We start from the raw sequence: 20433 nt of genomic DNA on the forward strand, positions 1-20433 counted from the left end.
CGTCCTTGGCTTCCCTCTTTCCATGGTCGGGGTTGGGGTTAGGAAAACTATTTTGGAGGAGGAGGCAGCATTAGGAATACTATTCCGAAGCCTGGCCGCGTCCCAACCAGTTTCAACTTCCTGCAGCTCAGAAGAGGGGTCCCCACCCGAGAGCGCCGGGACCCTGTCCGGCGCTGCCTCCCAAGCCGGATGGGGTTGAGCGCGCCCACCCCAGTCCCGGGAGCTCAGGCCCCGCCTTGGGGGAGGAGCCGAGAGGCGGCGCGGAGGCTCGCGGCGGAGCAGAGCCGGCTCTGTAGCCGCTGGAGCAGCTGCGGCTGGGGGACCCACAGACACAGCCGGGGTCGGGAGCCGCCCGGGGCAGGGCTCGGGAGAGCTGGTGAGTTCCCCGGCGGCGCCGCCTCCCTCCTTGCCCTCTGCGGCTTCGCGGGGCGGGGTATGAAGATGGGGCGGGGAGGTGGTCCCAGCCTCCGATCACCTAGCTGGGGGCCAGGGCGCTTTGGCCAAGGGACGGTAGCTTAAGATAAATGGGAGTGTGGGGACTCTGGAAAGGCGGGTACGGAGGGCGCTGGGTCCGGGAGTCGGGCTGGAGTGAGGGCGTTCTCCCCGGCCTCGCAATTCCTTGACGAGGCCAGGGGAGGGGGCACATTGGCAGGTTGTTGGCTGCGGCCGTCGTGGCCCAATCTTAGGGCGGGGAGGTGGGGTCCTTCGTCGGTTCTAGGCTCGTGGGCCGCCGTCTGCCGGGGGTGCAATGCCGGGCGGCGGGAGCCACAGCGGACAACAAACAGCCCCCTCGCGCCCACTCTCCCGGCCTGGCATGGGGGTGCCGCCCCCTCGCGTGGCGGGGCTTGGTCCCCGCGGGCAGCGGCAGGGTACAGAGAGCGCTCCTGCCTGGGCAGGAAAGGTCCCCAAAGCAGGCGCCTTTGCCTGCAGACCCGCCCCGCCTCAGGATCCAGCTGACAGCACCAGCCAGCCCGGGGAGACCCGGCGCTTGGTAGTTCCCTGGGAGGGGCGCGCCCGGCCTCTCCCAGGGCCCCGTGCGCCGGCTGCTGGGTCCCCCGCGCCGGGAGCGCTCCCCTCCGGGCGACTCCCGCTCATCGATTCAGGCCGGGAGGAGCGCCCCCGAGCGCCGAGGATGGGCGGAGACGTGCAGCGCCCTAGAGAGGTCGCCCAGAGGGGTCTCGCCAAGGTCACCCGGAGTGCCCAGACTGAGCTGCCCAGACCGCCCCGGGTGGAGAGCGGGGAGAGGCAGGCGCTCGCTGCCCGCCTCCTTCCCCCATGCAGACTCCCTTCCTCCGCTCCTCCTCCCCGGCCTGGCCTCCAGCTTCACTGGAGATGCTGATGATGCAGCTCCCAACCCTTAGTGGATAATTGAGCCTGGGAGAGCTTTGAATCTGGCCCTCCCGAGACCCCAGGGCTGTGCCGCTGCCGCGCGCCAGGCCTGGGTCCCGGTGCTCCCGGGCACCTCAAGAGCGGAGGGAGAGGGATGTGGCTTCATCAGCGCTTCTAGGAACGGAAAACCGAGCTGCCTGCGCGCCCATGTGATTGCATTTCACATAAAGGGCCCCTGTTCTCACTGTCAGAAGCGCCCCCCAGCTCTCCGCGGCTCGGGGCACCAGGTGTCGCCTCTGAATCACCCTCTGTGGAGGACCCGGGGCCCGGAGGTACCAGGCGCCCTTTTCCGCAGGGCTCTCCCTGGAAAGGGCCTGCCCATGGCGGCCTCAGTCCGCAGGGGTACTTCCCTGTGTACTCTGCCATTTCCTGCGGCTGGTGAAGCACCGGAGAAAAACCCTCCATCTAGGAGGCCTCCTCCAAGGCTGGTAATAAAGCTTCTTAGCTCAGCCAGCGACTAGCTGTCTACTCGTGGACAAGGTACTTGGCCTCTGGAGTCTCAACTGCCTCTAAGAAACTGGGGCTAACAGCCGCCAGACTGTGGGGAGATGAGGGAGAGGCTGGGTGCAGCAGAGCGGGAGGATGGACACTCCTTGGCCAATACTGGCCGCCCTCGGAATTGGCTTTGAGTGGGGCGTGTCTCTCTTAGACAGGTGCAGAAGTGGAGCCCTGGTGGGTGGTTCTGCAGGGGCTGGGGGAGTTTCCACATCTTCCTCCCCCAGCTCTGTCATAAAAAGCCAGCTTGCAGGAGGCCTGTGGGGGCCAGCAAATCTTTCCAGCCGGCTGCCTGCTCACACGGCCCTTCCCACACAAATCTCCCATGCCCTTCTCTCCCACCTGTCACCCAAATCCAATCTTCCTGGCTGAGTCCCCAGGATGCTGGGGGCAAGGTGTCAACCAGGCCATCCTGGACCATCAACTCTGTACCTACTTGTCTATTGGGGTCTACCTAACAGTGTCCCCCTGTCCTGGAACCTTCCTGGCCCCAGCTGTTCCCAGCCTCTGGAATGTCTTCTTTCCTCTCTTTTGGTCTCCTACCACCGTGGCACTCATTAGTGGCTCTGTGGTTCATGTGTCAAGGGCCCCGTGCCATCTGTGCTCTCCAGATCATCCATGGCCTGGAAAGATGTGGTAGGCAAGGCCTTGTGCCCACTCAGACTTCGCTCTCTCTGGTAATTGACGGTGGAGTGGAAGTTAAATTCTAATCTGGCTGTTAAGTCATTTCAGGAGCTTGAGCCACAGGGCTAAGAGGATGCTGACGTAGGGAGGTGGTTTTTCCTGAAAGCCAGAACCTTTCTCCTTTCTGCAGAGCCCATTTGAGACCATTGGAAACTAGGCCTATGTGTGATGGCCTCACAGAATCCTCACAACCCCATGAAGTAGGCATTACCGATTCCCATTTTGCAGATGGGAAAACTGGGGCTCAGCTCCTCTCAAAACCAGCTCCATGCCCCAAGTGGAGCAACAGAGGCTGCAGCCAACCTGGTTTAGCAGAAGGCAGAAGGCACATACCTGAATTCAGGTGCTGTGTTTGGACTCTCAGGACCCCATCCCCCGAACCTTTCCCTCCCCTCTCACAACCTAACCACCACCCTTCCTGCACCCAGGACACTTGTGACATTTGTTGAACAGTAGGTCCCAACTGGCACGCTTCCAGCAGAGACCAGGAAATCCTTCACTGTCCTGAGTGCATCTTAGCAACTGGGCTTCAAGGAGGGCTTGGACAAGCCTGCCTCTTACAGAAAGCTGTGAGTATGAAGAGTGAGGGAGCCAGAGAGGTCTAATTTTAATTAGGGATCTATACCTAAAAGCTCCGTGACCCTGTATACATGACTTAATCTCTCTGAGCCTGGTTTTCTCATTTGTAAAACAGGTATCATAGTAATGCCTACTTTGTGGGATTGTAAGGATTCCATGAGACCATTAACACATAGAAAGTGCTCAGTACTAGGGCCGGGCGTAGTGGCTCACACCTGTAATCCTAGCATTTTGGGAGGCCAAGGTGGGAGGATCACTAGACGTCAGGAGTTCGAGACCAGCCGGCCAACATGGTGAAACCCTATCTCCACTAAAAATACAAAAATTAGCTCAGCATGGTGGCGCATGCCTGTAGTCCTAGCTACTTGGGAGGCTGAGGCACAAGAATTGCTTGAACCCGGGAGGAGGAGGTTGCAATGAGCCAAGATCACACGACTGCCCTCCAGCCTGGGTGACAGACTGAGACTCCATCTCAAAAAAAAAAAAAAAAAAAAGAAAGTGCTCAGTACAGCATCTGGTGTGGGTAGGAATGCAGAAAATGATCATTGTCACCATCACTACTATTTCCTCCTTTGTGCTGGGCTCTCAAAGGTCCCACCTCCTCCAGTGCCAGGGTGGGGAGTGAGTTAGACCCTGTCTCTTCTGCCTGTGGCCATTAGGACAGGGAAAGCCTCTCAGCCTGTCTCCTGGGGTGCGGGTGGGGGCTCTCTCCTGGGAACTTGAGTCTCGCACCAGCTTTTCCCCGGGGAGTCTGTGAGCAGCCACTTAGCCTTTCTCAGCTGACTGCCATTTTCCAGGATTCATTGATTCATTCAAAAGATGTTTATTCCATCCTGGCCCTTGTGCTTAGCAAGGGATTTCAAGATGAATGAGGCAGCTCTCAGAGTTCTCCCTCTATGGGGAGAGGCAGGCCTGGAGACAGATAATGAGGGCACTGTGGGATAAAGGCTGCAGCAGTAAGAAGAGAGAGTGAAGAGCAGATCCACATGGCTCAGGCTGACCCAGGTCTGAATCCTGAAGCTGCCACCTTGTAGCTGGGTGAGGACGGACAGGGGCCTTATCTCTCAAGCAGATAAGCTACCTCCCTAAGGTGATGATGTGAGGAAAGAAGTGAGACACTGTGGGTAAAAAACCTAGCTTGGACCAGGTGCGGTGGCTCACGCCTGTAATCCCAGCACTTTGGGAGGCAGAGGTGGACAGATTCATTGACTCCAGGAGTTCGAGACCAGCCTGGGCAACATGGCAAAACCCCATCTCTACAAAAAATACAAAAATGTAGCCAAGCATGGTGGTGTGCACCTATAGTCCCAGCTACTTGGGAGGCTGAGATGGGAGAATCACCTGAACCAGGGAAGTGGAGGCTACTGTGAGCCATGATTGCGTGCGTCTCTGCACTCTAGCCTGGGCAACAGAGTAAGACCTTGTCTCAAAAACAAACAAACAAACACAAAAAACAAAACCAAAAAACTTAAAAACCTAGCTTGGGCTTTCTAGATATTAATAAGTGCTCACAGATGTTCATTGCTATTATTAGTCTATTGTTGCCAATAACAGGTGGGCAAAAGTTGCTGTGGGAGCATGTTGAGCCCTTCAGTGACAGTTTTCCAGGTGGTAGGGCAGCCCTAGCAGGGAGAACAGCGTGTGCAGAGGCACCGAGGCTTAAAAGTGCTGGATGTTTTTGGAGAGCAGTGGGAGGAGTTGCTGATGGAGCAGAGTCATCAGAAAGTTTGATGAAGGCAGAAGCAAGGCCAGGGAGGTAGCAGAGGCCATCCTGCCGGGAGCCCCGAAGGATTAAACGCTCACTGACCTGAAGCAGTCCCTCTGCACCTTCCTTGGAGGGTGGGTCTCTAGTGAGGGTTGTCCAAGAAACTTCAGGATTAACTTTTGCATGGGAGGAACAGCTGGCCTCAGCTCAACCGTCCATACATTCACCATCCTTCCCTCTTCGTTCCACTCAGAAAGTACGAAGAAGAAGAGGTCCACTCCCTCTTCCTGAGATGCTTTTCCCACCTCTACACTTGTTTCTCTCTTCCTGGGACTCAGTTTCTCACTTGACAGAAGAGGGTAGAGGTGGAGGAAGCGTCATGACCTGACTCACTTATTGATCATGATATAGCATCAAGTTTGCACTTCTGGATGCTGGTCACTGTCAAAGGTGTTTACTTGCATCACCGTTGAATTCTCATACCAATCCATTGAAAAGAATGCACTTATCCCCCACTGCACAGAGGGAGAAACTGTGGCATAGAGGGTGAGGCTATTTGCTAAAAGGCATGCAGCTTGTAAGTGACAGGAACTCACATCTTGGGGGCATCTCAAAGTTGCCATGTGCTATCCTGCACCACCTTCTTCACACACTTTGTAAATCTAAGGCTGACCACAGAATATCTGGCCTCTTTCGCTTTGTGTACCTTTGGGTGCTGGGCAGTAGGAATTTTGGAGATGGATCACAGTGGGGTGTGTTCTGGGTATGTACCCTGACTTTGGGGAAATTCCTGGGTGCAGGCACTTTGGGGGGAGGTGTTCTTGGATGTCTCAGAATCTAGAATGGCATTCCTTTGCCCACAGATGTGCCTTGATGCGAGCAATGTGCAGTTGATTGATGTGGCAGATGGTGGCTGAGCCCCACGGTGGCCCCAGGAAGGAATGAATCTTTTAGGATGGCTGGTCAGAGCATCACATGACCACAGACCCTCCCTGTTTCAGAGGACATCCAAACACAGGCTTACATTTCCTTTTACATGGGGGCAAAGTTTGGGGCCAGGGTTCAAATCCTGGCTCTGCCTTCCACTGGTTTTGGGGCCTAGGGAAATTTTTTCACTTCCTTGAATCTTAATTTCTTCATCTGGAAATAAAGATGAAGAAATAAGTTGCTATTTTTACCATCTTCAATAAGTTGCTAAATAGTGACTAACAAACAATTCTGAATTGTCATAAGGATTTGTAATCATATGTAAAATGCTTGGCTTCCAAGCTGTAGATAATATTGATATAATATCCAGCAGATTTTTCTCTGCAGTACTTATCATAATTGTGATTATATGGTTATATGTGAGCCTTACTCTCTTAGTCTTCTGTTTCATCCATTAGACCTGTGGTTATCAACTTGGGGCAGTTTGACCCTCCCTGGGGAGGATATTTGGCAATGTCTAAAGACATTTTTGGCTGTTACAACTTTGTGGGGGATAGTGGGAGAGCGGAGCTACTGACATCCAGTGAGTAGATACCACGGATGCTGCTAAATGTCCTATGGTGCACAGCACAGCCTCCCACAACAAAAAATTATCTGATCCCAAATGTCAATAGTGCTGAGGTTAAGAAAGACTACACTGGACTATGAGCCCCATAAGGTCGGTGACTGTGTCCAATTCATTCAGCTGTGTGTCTCCAGTTGGCCAGCGTGATCAGCATGATGCCCAGCACACGGGAGACAATCAATATGCATTAAAGGAATGAATGAGGACTTGGAAGGCCTTGTGTCCCCTGGAGTCCCAGGGGTTTAGCTTGTGGAACATTTGAATAGGCAGAAGAGATTTAGATGAACTTGAATGATGAACAGCCAATTGGTAATTCAGGCCAAAGACATTCAGACCGAGCTGTTTTCCTTCCCAAGCAGGTGCTTGGGGGCCCAGATTATCTGAATTGTTCCTGCCATCACCACTGCATTTTACTTATGTAGATACAGGAGCCGTCTTTATCTGGAAAGTAGGCTGGGGCAGAGGAGCATAGGTGCTGTCAGCTGGGCCCTTGGGATTTGCCAAGCTGGGGCACAGCTGCTTGTCAGCTTCCTGTTTTGTCCCTTTCTAGTGGAATGAAGGAAACCCACTGAATGGCTATTTTCCACTGACATTTACAGCAATGTGATAGGCCTTGGATTAATGAGGTCAAGCTGCAGTGTGAAATCTGCCTGATAACTTGAAGTGTGGCCAACAGGAAGACATCGCTTGTTTTCTTTGGACTGTTTGATGTCCCTGGATGGCTTTAGGCAGGAAAGCAGGGGTCTCAATCCTGTACAAAAGAGGAGGGTGTTTTATGTCCTGGAATTACAGAGGCCAGAGGTGTCTCTTTGTCAATTTATTGGGAAGGTTTATTTTAATGTGGACTTAGAAATAAATAACTTATTAAAGCGAAGTTTCACCTGGAGCCTTCGGCTGGCTGCTACGTGCGAGTCTGGGCTGCTGAAGGGACTGTGCTGTTTTTCTGGGTCTCTGTAGGAGTTTGAAAGAGAAGGCTGGCCCCAAAGGGTGTTTGGACAGGTTAGATGTGCCCATTGGTTAGAACTTACTTGGATAGAGAGAAGGGGTCTGGGGCGTATCCACAAACTTGCATATGGATGCCCTTTGGGTTCCTGCTAAAATGCGGAAACTGACTCACTAGGGCTGGGTATGGAGTTTTCTGCATTTCTACCAAGCTCCCAGGGGGTGTCAAGCTGCTAGTCTGTGAACTGCACTTTGAGAAGCAAGGGTATGGGAGACCCCAAGTCTACAGGTGAGGGTTCCCTGGTGCAAACCGCTGAAGCACAAAAGCAAATGCAGCCTGTTGTGCCTGTTCACACAGCCATCTGCTGTGCTGGCTGACTTGCAGAGTCACAGATGTTCACTGTGCCCCTTCCCTGTGTGCCCAGGCCTGGGACCAGACTTGACAAAGAGGATGCTTGATCTCAAGAAGCAACTCAGACAGCCAGAATATCGGCCAGAATGATGAACTTTGAGTACTTCCAAAAACACGTATCCAAGAACATGCTGTTTCTGGGTCATCTGGTCACCTGGAATTTGTGAAAAGTACAGATGCCTGGGCCCTAGCCCAGTCCACCTGTGTTAGAATTGGCCAAGGTAGGGCCCTGAAAGTCTGTATTTTTTCAAAGTGTGCCAGGTGATTCTGATTCACAGCTAGACTGATGGAAGGGAAGGTGGGAGGAAGAACTGCCAGTACATGCAGGTTAATTGCTCAGCAGGACCTATGCAAGGTTGTAGAGTTGTGTATTGCTGATAGGCACAGTGGCACTCAGCTAAAGGAGAGGCTGAAATCTAGCCTGTGATCCACTTGCCAAACTCTGCACCCTGCAGGGTTGCATCTGCTTAGAGGGAAGGGCACCTTTTTCTTAATATTCGTCATGATCACTTGGTGCTTGTTATGAGCCAGGGGCTGTCTATTTAACTCCTTCAGTCCTCCTAACAACTCTAAGGGGTGATATATTGTTATTATTATTATTTTATTTATTTTGAGACAGAGTCTCGCTCTGTCGCCCAGGTTGGAGTGCAGTGGTGCGATCTCAGCTAACTGCAACCTCCACCTCCCAGGTTCAAGTGATTCTCCTGCCTCAGCCTCCCGAGAAGCTGAGATTACAGGCGCTCGCCACCACTCCCAGCTGCATTTTGTATTTTCAGTAGAGATGGGGTTTCACCATGTTGACCAGGCTTGTCTCGAAATCCTGACCTCAGGTGATCTGCCCGCCTCGGCCTCCCAAGGTGTTGGGATTACAGGCATGAGCCACTGCGTCTGGCCAGGGATGACTTTCTTGCTACTCTGATTTTGCTGCTTGGGAAAGTGAAGCACAGGTTCAATGACTTACTCAAGGTCACACAGCCAGTAAATGGCAAAGTCAAGATTCGAATTCAGGCTTCAAAGTCCTTGCATTGAATCATTACACTCTCTGGCCCTTTCTTTGCATAAAAATGCTGTCTTCTCTTTATGGAGCTGTCCCTACTCCCTACTCGGAGGGAGTGCTTTTTTCTTGTCCTTCCCTCAGAGGGGGGAAGGCTAGCAATGACCTTGGCTGGCTTTAGAGTCAGGTACAGGTTTGATTCCTACCTCCAGCACCGGTTGCAACCTTGAGTAAATTACATGCATATATTTGCTGAGCCACAATTTCCCCATGTGTAAAACAGGAATAATAATAACATAATATAAATTGATATGATTAGGCATTTAGCCTCTGCTTGACCAGTAGGAGGTTCCTGATACATGCCAACTATTCTTATGGCGTTATTATCATTAGAGTTAGTCCCTAGGAGTATTCAGGGGCTGGGGAAATAGGTGAGCAGAGCACTGTGTCATTATGTCCCCAAGAGCTTGGTCATTCGTTTTGTTCAGTAGGTTACTTATGGCCATTACTTATCTGGGCATTCCTAGTCTCTGCTTCTTGGCCCTGGAGTCTGTGCCAGCCTGGTGAGTTCTCAGAATGTCTTAGTTCAGACTCTTATTCAGAACTGGCTTTATTTCCTTGCATCCAAGAACAAGTAAAAGGTACACATTTTGACACTTATTCTCTTTAGGGTTCTTAGCCCTTTTTGGTGATTTTCTCTGTCTGTGGTTTTCTTTCTGGAACTGTTGCTGTCATTGGCTATCCCATGGACTGGACAGAGAGGAAATGTCTTATAAATATTGCCTATTACCTTATAAAAATATAGCAAAGATTTTCATCAAAATGTCATTCACATTTTTTCTTTTATATGTAACTTAAGCTTTTGTTTTCCTATTGCTGTATGTCATGCTTTTCAATTACACAAAATATAGAAGTGTATCATAAGTAAATTTTCCCCATCTTCCCAGCCACTTATCCCTTTTCCCCAGAATAAATCTATGAATGTTTTATGTATCTTTCCATAAATTTCATATGCATATGCAAACCCAAATTCATTTACATGTTTATGCATTTTTCTTTTTAACACAACTATACAAAACTCTTCTGAGATCTTCTTTTTCAGCTAATTTATCTGAGCACATGCCAACACACCTGGATCTTTAAGGCTATCTGATAATCCAGTGATAATGTACCATCATTTATTTTCTAGTTTCTTGATGATGGCTAAGATAGTTTCCAGTTTTTTCCTCCTACAAACGTATAATGTTGCAACATCCTTGTCTGAGCAGTGTATATATCTTTGTGTACTCTATACATCGATGATTTTATTCATAAGGAAAATTCCTGGCAGTTTCAATTATCATAGACATTGCTAAACTGTTCTCCAAAGAAGCTGAACCAATTTCTGTTTCCTCAACAGTGTGTGACTGTTTCCCCCATCTATTCTTCAGCACTGAGGACTAAGTAACTTTCATTTTTGTCAGTCTGATAGATATAAAACAGAACGTTTCTGCAGCAGGTTCTGCAGTAATTTTTAGATTTTATAACCTTTTGGATTATGCCTACATAATGATGATCAAATATTCAGAAACTACATTGTACCTGGCCTTATGCTTGGAATTGGATACAAAATTAAATGAAACCAGCCTTTGCCCTCAGGCTGATCCCATCTCCTGGAGTTGGCAGACACATGAACAAATAAAATGAGAACAAAACAGTATGGTTCACCTTGTGCTAGAGAAATGCATAAGCTTAACTAACTTTTGTTTGATAAACTCTATATTCACGAATATCACAAATGAATTCATAAAATACCGTATGCACTATGTCCCAGGGTGTGAGGAGGCTTGAAATTCTCAAAAGAAAACAACTTGATTAGAAGAAAAAAAAAAATAATAATGGAGCTTATCCTTATTAGGGCAGCAGAAGAAGTAGGAAGTTAGGAAGGGGTGAGTAATTTTAAAATAGTCTCTTTGGTAGTTTCCATGTTTACAAATAGGGTTTGTTTGAGGGAGCCTATGGGGAAACCCGCTGAGTTTGCAGCTGGCACTGATTACCGATCACTCAAACCTGGGCAGATCTGTATGTTGGTCCAGATAGAGTGCGAGCAAGGGAACAGGAGGCTGGCTTTAAAAATCAGCAACCTTGAAGCTCATAGAGATTGGATGTGGGTGGCATAAATAGGTTGTTTACCACAGGGGTTACAAGCAGGTGTGCTCTGAACAGGCCTGTGGTAGAGTGGATCCACAGAATGGTTTTCAATCAATGAGTGAACATCAAACATCTGTCTATGTCTTGTAAAGGGGCCTCTTCTGAAACAGAACAGGCCCATGTAGAAAGGGGTATGACCATCTAGTCAACCCACCTGGGGGAACCAAGCCTTAGCTAGATACATTTTCTTTGGGCCCACCTGTCCTAGATAGCTCTTCATTCACTTGAGACATCTTAAAAGCAACACAACACAAGGAGCAGTTGAGAAAATCAACTGAATCAGTGCTGTGGAATGAACCTAACCGTTGTTTTATAACAAATCCCCTCAGCAGGGATAGATAGAGCCAATTGCAAAGCATGCAGAGTGGAAAAGAGACTGTGAAGACCAGAACAATCTTAGTCCATCCTCTCACAGGAGGCAAAGCACAGGGGCCAGCTGAGGTATGTCCTGGTTCTGGTCCCAAGGTCCACCCTCCTCGCCCATTAGCCAGGTCTGTTTTGCCCAGTTTGATTTTATAGCTCTTGTTCTAAGTGAAAGGACCACTCTCTCATGGCAGAACAGAAATTCTTCGTGAATTTTCAGTCTCTTGGCCAGCCTGCTGTCCACCCTCTCCCATTTATTGAATACCTACCATGTGCTGGGTGGCACTATGATAGGATGTAAAGGTGAACAATACATATCTCTTGTCTTCTGAGAGCATCCAGTCCAATGGAAGAGGCAGATCTGAAACCAGCAATTACCAGAGTGCTGAGCGCCACAGAAGAGATGCAGTCAAATGCCTTGGGACTAGAGAGGGGAACGAAGCCCATTTGGCACAGGAGAGATAAAGAACAATTCAGAGGCAATATTAAGACATTGAGGCTGGGTGCAGTGGCTCATGCCTATAATCCCAGCACTTTGGGAGGCTGAGGTGGGCGGATCACCTTAGGTCAGGAGTTCAAGACCGGCCTGGCCAACATGGTGAAACTGTCTCTACTAAAAATACAAAAAAATTAGCCAGGCATGGTTGTGTGTGCCTGTAATCCCAGTTACTCGGGAGGCTGAGGCAAGAGAATCACTTGAACCTGGGAGCCGGAAGCTGTAGTGAGCTGAGATCACACCACTGCACTCCAGCCTGGGTGACAAGATTGAAACTCCATCTCAAGAAAAAAAAAAGACATTGAGACAACATTGTCTAAATGAGACAAGGCAAGTGCTGAACACGGTGCCTGGAAAGCCCTTAAGAGATGATAGCTATTGTCGTTTTAGCACTTGAGCTACCTCTCAAAGAACAAGAGGAGTGTGCCAGGTGGAGAGAAAGAAGGGTACTGCCACTCATAAAACAGCGTGTGTGGGCTGGGTGTGGTGACTCATGCCTGTAATCCCAGCACTTTGGGAGGCCAAGGTGGGTGGATCACAAGGTCAGGAGATCGAGACCATCCTGGCTAACACGGTGAAACTCCGTCTCTACTAAAAATACAAAAACTTAGCCGGGTGTGGTGGCGGGCACCTGTAGTCCCAGCTACTTGGGAGGCTGAGGCAGGAGAAAGGCATGAACCCAGGAGGCGGAGTGTGCAGTGAGCTGAGATCGTGCCACTGCACTCCAGCCTGGATGACAGAGTGAGACTCCGTTTCAAACAAAGCAAAACAAAACAAAAAACAGTGTGTGTGAAGGCGAGGAGGTGAGTGTGGTGTAGTGAAAATTGCATGGACTTTGTAGCAGAAACATCTTGGTTCAAATCCTAGCCCTGCCACTTCCTAGTTGTGACTTCGGGCATGTCAAGAGGAGCCTCCTTTTACTAATAAATCCAGTGGGGGTAATGACACCTGTTTCTACGACTCATTGCGTGGATTAAAGTCAATTTATGCATAGTACCTGGCACACAGTAGAGTCTCAGCAAATGGTGAGTACCACTGGGGAGGAGTGAATCCATCAGTCCTGTTGGATGCAGCTGGAAAATTAGGTATTTAGTGAGTTGGGGGTGGGGAGGGAAGTTAGACTGTCCAGAGAGAAAGCTAAAATGGCAAGGTCCAGATATTGGATGGTTTAGGCTGAGAGCTTGAAACTGGACAGCATAGGCAGTGGGAGCCATCAAGATGCTTCCCTCCAAAGGAAATACAGGATCAAACTTGGCTTAAGAGTAAAAACTCCACCAATGATGTAGATGGTGGGTTGGAAGGTAAGCGGTGGAGGCAAGGAAACCACTTTGGGAACTGCTGCATTCAATATTCTTGTCTTCACCTCACAGCTCAGATTACCATAGCGAAGGCTCGGTTAACTCCTGCAGTCAAGGGCTGTCTGGACAGGGAATTTAGGGCATTAGTCGAGTGTGTAGGCTTTACTGATTGTCCTCTTTTTTTTTTCTTTCTTGAGACAAGATCTCACTCTGTTGCCCAGGCTAGAGTGTAGTGATCTGCGATCGTGCAATGGTGCAATCACAGTTCACTGCAGCCTCCACCTCCTGGGCTCAGGAGATCCTCCCACCTCAGCCTCCTGAGTTGCTGGGACTATAGGTGGGAGCCAACACACCCAGCTAATTTTTTAATGTTTTGTAGAGATGAAGTCTCACTGTATTGTCCAGGCTACTCTCAAACTCCTGGGCTCAAGCCATCCTTCCATCTTGGCCTCCCAAAGTGCTGGGATTCAGGCATGAATCACTGTACCTGATCCCTTGTAATTCTTGGAAGAAAAAGGAAAAAATAAAAAAGAGCATGGGTTTCAGTGTCAAAGCCACTCTGGATTTGAATCCCAGCCCTATTGCTTACTGGACATTGGGCAATTACTTAACCCCACTGAGCTTAGTTTGCCCTTCTATAAAATAGGGATTAATAGTACCTTTCTCATAGTCTTGCTGTGAAGATTACACGAGATAGTATGAGTAGCTAAATCATACAGCTTAGCTCCAGGAATGCAGTGAGTGTTCAGTAACAGTTGATAATTGTAATGAAATGTATTACTAGCTGGATGTGGTAGTAGCTATAATCCCAGCTGCTTAGGAGGCTGAGGAGGGAGGATTGTTTGAACCCAGGAGTTTGAGATCAGTCTGGGCAGCATACTGAGACCCTATCTCAAAAAAGATAAAATAAAATAAAAATAAATATATTACATATACGACTATAGAAGGCTTTTTTTCATGTAACTCCTATTAACATCCTCTGGTGCTACTAGTGTTCTACCAAAATCATCCTGCCTTTAGCCTTTCTGGAGAAGCAGCAGCACTTTCTGCTCCAAGAAATAGTAAGGAGAGTTGCCAGGTTCTGATACAGTGGTTCTTGGGTGCACATGAGACCCACCTGGGGAGCTTTTAAAAATGTCAACTTCTGGCTGCATTCCAGACCAATTAAACTAGAATCTGAAGAGGTGGGACCCAGACAGCAGTATTAAAAAAAAAAAAAAAAAAAAATTGTGATGATTTCTTAAGGAAAAACAAATACACGAAAGTTCACAAATCTTAAATGAATCAATTTTTCACAAACTGAATCTGTCTAACCCATATCCTGCTTGGGGCGCTAACAGCACTCCAGAAGCCCCCTCCCCCACCCTGTATGTCCCTTTCTAGTCACTCCCCACACCCTGAAACCGCATAGATTAGTTTTGCCTGTTGTTGAATTTTACATAAATGCAATCATATAGCATGCAGTTTTGTGTGTTTGGGTTATTTTGGTTAACATTGTTTGTGAGAGTCATCCATATTGTTGAGTGTAATTGTACATTGTTCATTCTCATTGCTGTACAATGTTCTATTGTGTGAACAAACCATATTTTTTCTCCAAACTACTGCTGGGGACATTTTGGGTTGTTTATAGTTTGCGTCTATTAGAAATAGTGCAATTAACATTCTTGTGAATGCCTTTTAGTGAATGTATATAGAAATTTCTGACCAGGCGCGGTGGCTCATGCCTGTAATTCCAGCACTTTGGGAGGCCTAGGCAGGCAGATCACCTCATGTCGGGAGTTCAAGACCAGCCTGACCAACATGGAGAAACCCCGTCTCTACTAAAAATACAAAATTAACCAGGTGTGGTGACGTATGACTGTAATCCCAGCTCCTCAGGAGGCTGAGGCAGGAGAACTACTTGAACCCGGGAGGCGGAGGATGCGGTGAGCCAAGATTGCACCATTGCACTCCTCCAGCCTGGGCAACAAGAGTGAAACTTCATCTCAAAAGAAAAGAAATTTCTGCTGGGTGTATTCCTAGGAATTCAATTGCTGGATTATAGGACATGCCCGTGTTTAAGTTTACAAGACACTGCTGAACAGCTTTAAAAAGTGGTTGTACTAATTTATATTCCCACTCAGTGTGTAAGAATTTTTGCCAACAGTTGGCATTTTCTGTCTCAAAAAAAATTTGGCCATTCTGATAGATTTGTAGTGGCCTTTCTCTGTGATCTTCATGTATATTCCCAGCATCTCCAAGTGATTCCAATGCCAAGTTTGAGAACCTCTTTCCTAATAGATTTTGCAAAAGCAGAGTAGCACTGGGGAAAGAGATGTTGTAATGGTGAGTGCCTCCCCATGGACTTCCTGTGATGTCCCGGAGTTTTTGGTAGAACTGACCTGGCTCTCAGCCGGTGGAGGGAGAATATTCACATGTATCAAACCTGACAGACTGCCTCTCATTCCTATGTGCTTTATTTGGAGCAAATGGCTCCACCAGAAGTGATCTGGAAGCTAAGGGGGAAGCACTACGAAGCTCTGGAAAGATGCTGCAGCAGGACTTTAATCTCTTTTTAAAATTTAAGACCTGAATGAGAAGGGAAGATATGAGAAGTGACTAGTGGGCTATCTAGACACTGTCAGAGAAGAAAATCTGGTCTTTGTGACATATTTTTGTGCCCCAAAGGCTGCCTGGAACCTGGCACTTGGAAGGTGCTTAAAAATGGTCATTGAAATAAATATATTAGAACTTTGTAACTGTCCCTAGTGAGAGACACCACCCAAAGAGTTGCAGAGGAAGGTATTGGTGAGAATTTAGTGGAATTGATGCTTTGGGTTCTTTTCTTTGTAATTTCAATGTTGCTGCTGAGATTTCCTATCTGTTCGTTTATTGTAAGCATAATTTCCTTTACATTCTTGAGCAAAGTAATAACTGCTTTAAAGATCTTTATTATTTCCAACACCTGGGTCACCTTGAGATTGTTCTCCATTGATTGCCTTTTCTCTTGAATTGGAGTCACATTTTCCCATTTGTTTGTTTTTAATTTGCCTAGTAATTTTGGATTACACCCTAAATGTTGTGAATGAGACCTGAAGAGACTCAGAATTCTTTCCTATTCCTCAGAAATATATATATATTATATATATTGAATATAAATCTATTTATATATATAAATTATATATATATATATATCAGGCAATTAACTTGACCAAACTCAAACTCCAAAGTCAGTCTTCCTTGGGTGGGCAACATGTGAAATCTTTGCTCAATTCATTTAGCTTTAGTTGAACTACTTGAAGTCTGCCCTGTATGTATCATTCAGTGAGATTTGGGCACTGTTTATACTCAGAATTTGGGGCTACTGTTCTGTGATTCTTTTCTGGGGTATTTCTCCTTATTTTCCAGCTGTGGTTACCTGAACTCTGTCTTTAAACTCCTCAAATAGTAAGACAGTGGTTTTGGTTTTCTATCCAAGTTTTAGCTAGTAAGTACAGCATTGCCTGGGGGCTTCCTACAAGTAAAAAGCTATAAAAACACGAAAGTCATCTAGTGCCATTTCTTTTTTTCTTTTCCGAGACGGAGTCTCACTCTGTTGCCCAGGCTGGAGTGCAGTGGCTGGAGTGCAGTGGCAGTTGACTCACTGCAAGCTCCACCTCCGTGGTTCACACCATTCTCCTGCTTCAGCCTTCCGAGTAGCTGGGCCTACAGGCGCCTGCCACCACGCTCAGCTAATGTTTTGTATTTTTAGTAGAGACGGGGTTTCACCATGTTAGCCAGGATGGTCTCGATGTTCTGACCTTGTGATCTGCCTGCCTTGGCCTCCCAAAGTGCTGGGGTCACAGGCGTGAGCCACCGGGCCTGGCCGTGCCATTTCTTTCTTTCAGGTGTTGCCTTCTCTCCAGTTTCTACTTGCTTGTAGTCAAACACATTTAGTGCCTTCCAATCTCTTTTTTTTTTTTTTCTTGTCTAGAGTTCATAATAGTTTTGTGTGGGAAGTTTGGTCCAGAAAGAGCTACTTTGCCCTTACTAGAAGCAGGACCTCTCTGATCAATAGCTTTGTTCATTAAGGGATCCTTAGAGCCACCCTACTTTATTGCCTACCTCATATAGATGGCAATAAATATTTGTTCATTGGCTAAATAAATAGGCTTTAAGTTAAAAATGGAAGTGAATTCACAGAGAAAATTGCCAGAAGAAAATCCTGAAACTAGTAGTTACTCATTGTTGGCATCGAGTATGAAACAGGGTGTTCAGGAATTTGCTGAGTAGAAGGTTGGGTATGGTCGTAGAGCTCCAGACATTTGAGTGTAGACCAAAGCAGTTAACAAAGTGAACCTGAGATTTTAATATGAGGAGACAAATTCAATCGTGTTAGCAACACCACTTTCATGGGATGAAACTATGGCTTATAGAGAAGTTACCTTGTTCAAAGGAAATACAACTAGTGAGAGGGAAGCGGAGGTATACTTGGAGTTCTGTGTACCCAAGAGGAGGGAATCAAAGTGGAGGAACTTTGGCTGGAGATCAAAGAGGGGAGGAACAGAAGCAATGCTCTAAAGGCAGAATACTACAGCCTGCTTCTCTGCATGGTGACCTGGAAGGTCATAGATCCAGTACTGAGACTTCAAAACCTGCCTATTGGATGGAAACTTCACTTACCAAAATGTAGAGCAACTGGAAACTTTCTGTTTTATTCTATTAGCAGTTTCATCTCTCAGACAGGAGAGGAGAGAGGCCAGTTGCTGTTATGAATCTGGTTTGGGAGTTACCGAGTGAAGTGAAAGTGAGAAAGTGCTCACTGAGGCTGGTCACGGTGGCTCACACCTGTAATCCCAGCACTTTGGGAGGCTGAGGTTGGCGGATCACTTGAGGTCAGGAGTTCGAGACCAGCCTGGCCAACATGGTGAAACCCTGTCTCTGCTAAAAATACAAAAATTAGCCGGGCGGGGTGTAGTCCCAGCCACTCAAGAGGCTGAGGCAGGAGAATCACTTGAACCTGGGAAGTTGAGGTTGCAGTGAGCCGCCGAGATAGTGCCATTGCACTCCAGCCTGGGTGACAGAGGCTTTGTCTCAAAAAACAAAACAAAACAAAACAAAACAAAAAAACACACAAAAATGCTCACTGAAAAAAGGAGCACCCATAGGGGGTTGAGCCTATGGGGGTTTGGAAGGCAGATTTTATGAAATTTAGGATGAGATATATTTCCTGCCCAAGCCTCCAAAAGTGATGACAGCTCCAACAGTAAGGGAAGTTATGACTTTAATCAGTTATCCTTACTCTGCATAGATTTCATTTATTTTCCTTCAAGGACTCCTCTTACAGTCATGCCTCTGTGGCTCATCTTTCCTGTCCGACATTTTTTTCTTTTATTTTTAAGCAGGGAGGATATTAAAAATACTAAACTAATGGCATAGAGCCTGACCAATCAAAACAGATGCCAGACTAATCAGAAGAGATGCCAACCACACACATCTGGAACATCAGCCCTAGTTACGAGTTCCCTAACCTCTCTGAGTCCCAGTTTTCTCCTCTCTGAAATGGTAACAATATCTACATTGCAGAGTTGGTGCAGTGATTCCCAGAAAGGTTACATGCAAAGAATTTGGCAGGTGGAAGGTATGCTGGACACAGAAGCTGCCATGATTACCTGGCATTCTTTGTTTCTAGGTTCATTTTATGTATTTAGTTTATAGGTTCTGCAATGTTAGCCTTTAATTTCATTAAGCGTATGTTTTACTCTATACTGACCTCAGCAAGTATTTGTTCTATTACCAATTGGTTGTCTGCCCATCTCCCTGGTCATAAATACTGTGGGTTTTCTGAAATCTTCTTGCAATTCATGAGAAAGGTCTATTAAAGCACTTATGGTTCCATTAGAGATTTTCCCAGTTCCTTCTTCTCCTTCTGCTTTCTATGGGTGTAAGCTTTAGAGTTAGGCAGACGTTGGTTCGAATGTCAGTTCCATCCTCCACTTAATTGGAATCTGCTCTCTGTGTTGCCTTCTGTCTTCCTCTTCTCATTCTTTTGTCCTCCAGGGTAGAACTTTTTCCTTCAGGTTCAATTCTATGCTTTTAATCATCCCTGTTTCCTTGGAATTATTCTCTGAACTTCAGTGAACAAACTATATGAAAAGTTTAAAAAATTTCCCATCCCAGGCTGGGTATGGTGGCTCACGCCTATAATCCCAGCGCTTTGGGAGGCAAAGATGGATGGAATCAGTGGAAGTCAGGAGTTCAAGACCAGCCTGGCCAACATGGTGAAACCCTGTCTTTGCTACAAATACAAAAATTAGCTGGGCATGGTGGTAAATGCCTGTAATCTCAACTACTCAGGAGGCTGAAGCAGGAGAATTACTTAAACCCAGGAGGCGGAGATTGCAGTGAGTTGAGATCATACCAACACTCTCCAGCCTGGGCAACAGAGTTAGACTCTATATCCAAAAACAAACAAACAAACAAACAAACAAAAACTATCCCAACTACTTCCTAATTGGCTAAGAACATCCCTAGCTAAAGGGGAAGAGATAGCTTGTTAGGGATATTTGAGGTTTCTGAAATGGGGAGAGTGGTCTTATTAGGCAGCAAACTATGTTCCCCTTTCTCTCTTATGCTGGTAATGATGTGGAGCCCAAGATGCTTGGAATGGACAAGACAGTGATCCCCAGATCTGGATGAGGAAGGGTGTCAGCTGGCGACAGTGCCTTGGTCCTTCTCCATTCCTGAATGGACCCTATTCAATTACCAGCAGCATGCTATCTCCCCACATTCCAGGGCCAGGCTTGGGAGGGGGAAGTAGGAACTAGAAAAAACTGTAAAAGAGCTGCAAGTTATTTAGAAGATCTTCCTGGTAAAATGCAACAAGATGTCAGAAAATCCATGGTATTAGTGATCAGGGAGATAAGGGGACATTTTGGTTAACAAAGCAGACAGACCAATTTGCAATAGAAGAAATACTTGCTAACATCCATATGGAGTAAAACAGGGGCTGCACTCGTCTGCTTGAGTTCCTAGAGTCTGGATCTAGTCACCTTAACAGGGTGGAGTACAGTTCTTCCTTTGCCCCCTAGGGTGGGTTATTGGAAAAATTCCGATGTGAACCTGAGATTTTCTTGATGCTTATCTACTGATGCCACAGTGAGTTTTTGCTGTTGTTTGGATGATATCCTGGGATTTGAGGGGCCTTTCCACTCGTATCTGATAACTTTCTAGATCCTCGGCTTCCCAAAGTGCTAGGATTACAGGCATAAACCACCATGCCCAGCCAAGGATTTTAATCAGTGGATACAAAGACAACTATTGGATGCCAAGTTCTGAGGCAGCATGATGTAGAACAGAATTGCGTACTCAGTATG

At 47.2% G+C, this 20433-nt stretch overlaps 1 protein-coding gene across 2 annotated transcripts in view; it reads left to right on the top strand.

The window, feature by feature from the left end:
* The first annotated feature begins 230 nt into the window (after window positions 1-230).
* PPP1R16B (protein phosphatase 1 regulatory subunit 16B) overlaps window positions 231-20433 on the top strand; it is a 119337-nt gene continuing 99134 nt past the window's right edge. For both annotated transcript variants that reach the window (XM_023227941.2, XM_023227942.2), the window contains exon 1: window positions 231-376. The gene's annotated coding sequence lies outside the window, so the exon portion shown is untranslated. The remainder of the gene's footprint in view (window positions 377-20433) is intronic.

Source organism: Piliocolobus tephrosceles, chromosome 20 (assembly GCF_002776525.5).
Source record: "Piliocolobus tephrosceles isolate RC106 chromosome 20, ASM277652v3, whole genome shotgun sequence".
Taxonomy (NCBI): domain Eukaryota; kingdom Metazoa; phylum Chordata; class Mammalia; order Primates; family Cercopithecidae; genus Piliocolobus; species Piliocolobus tephrosceles.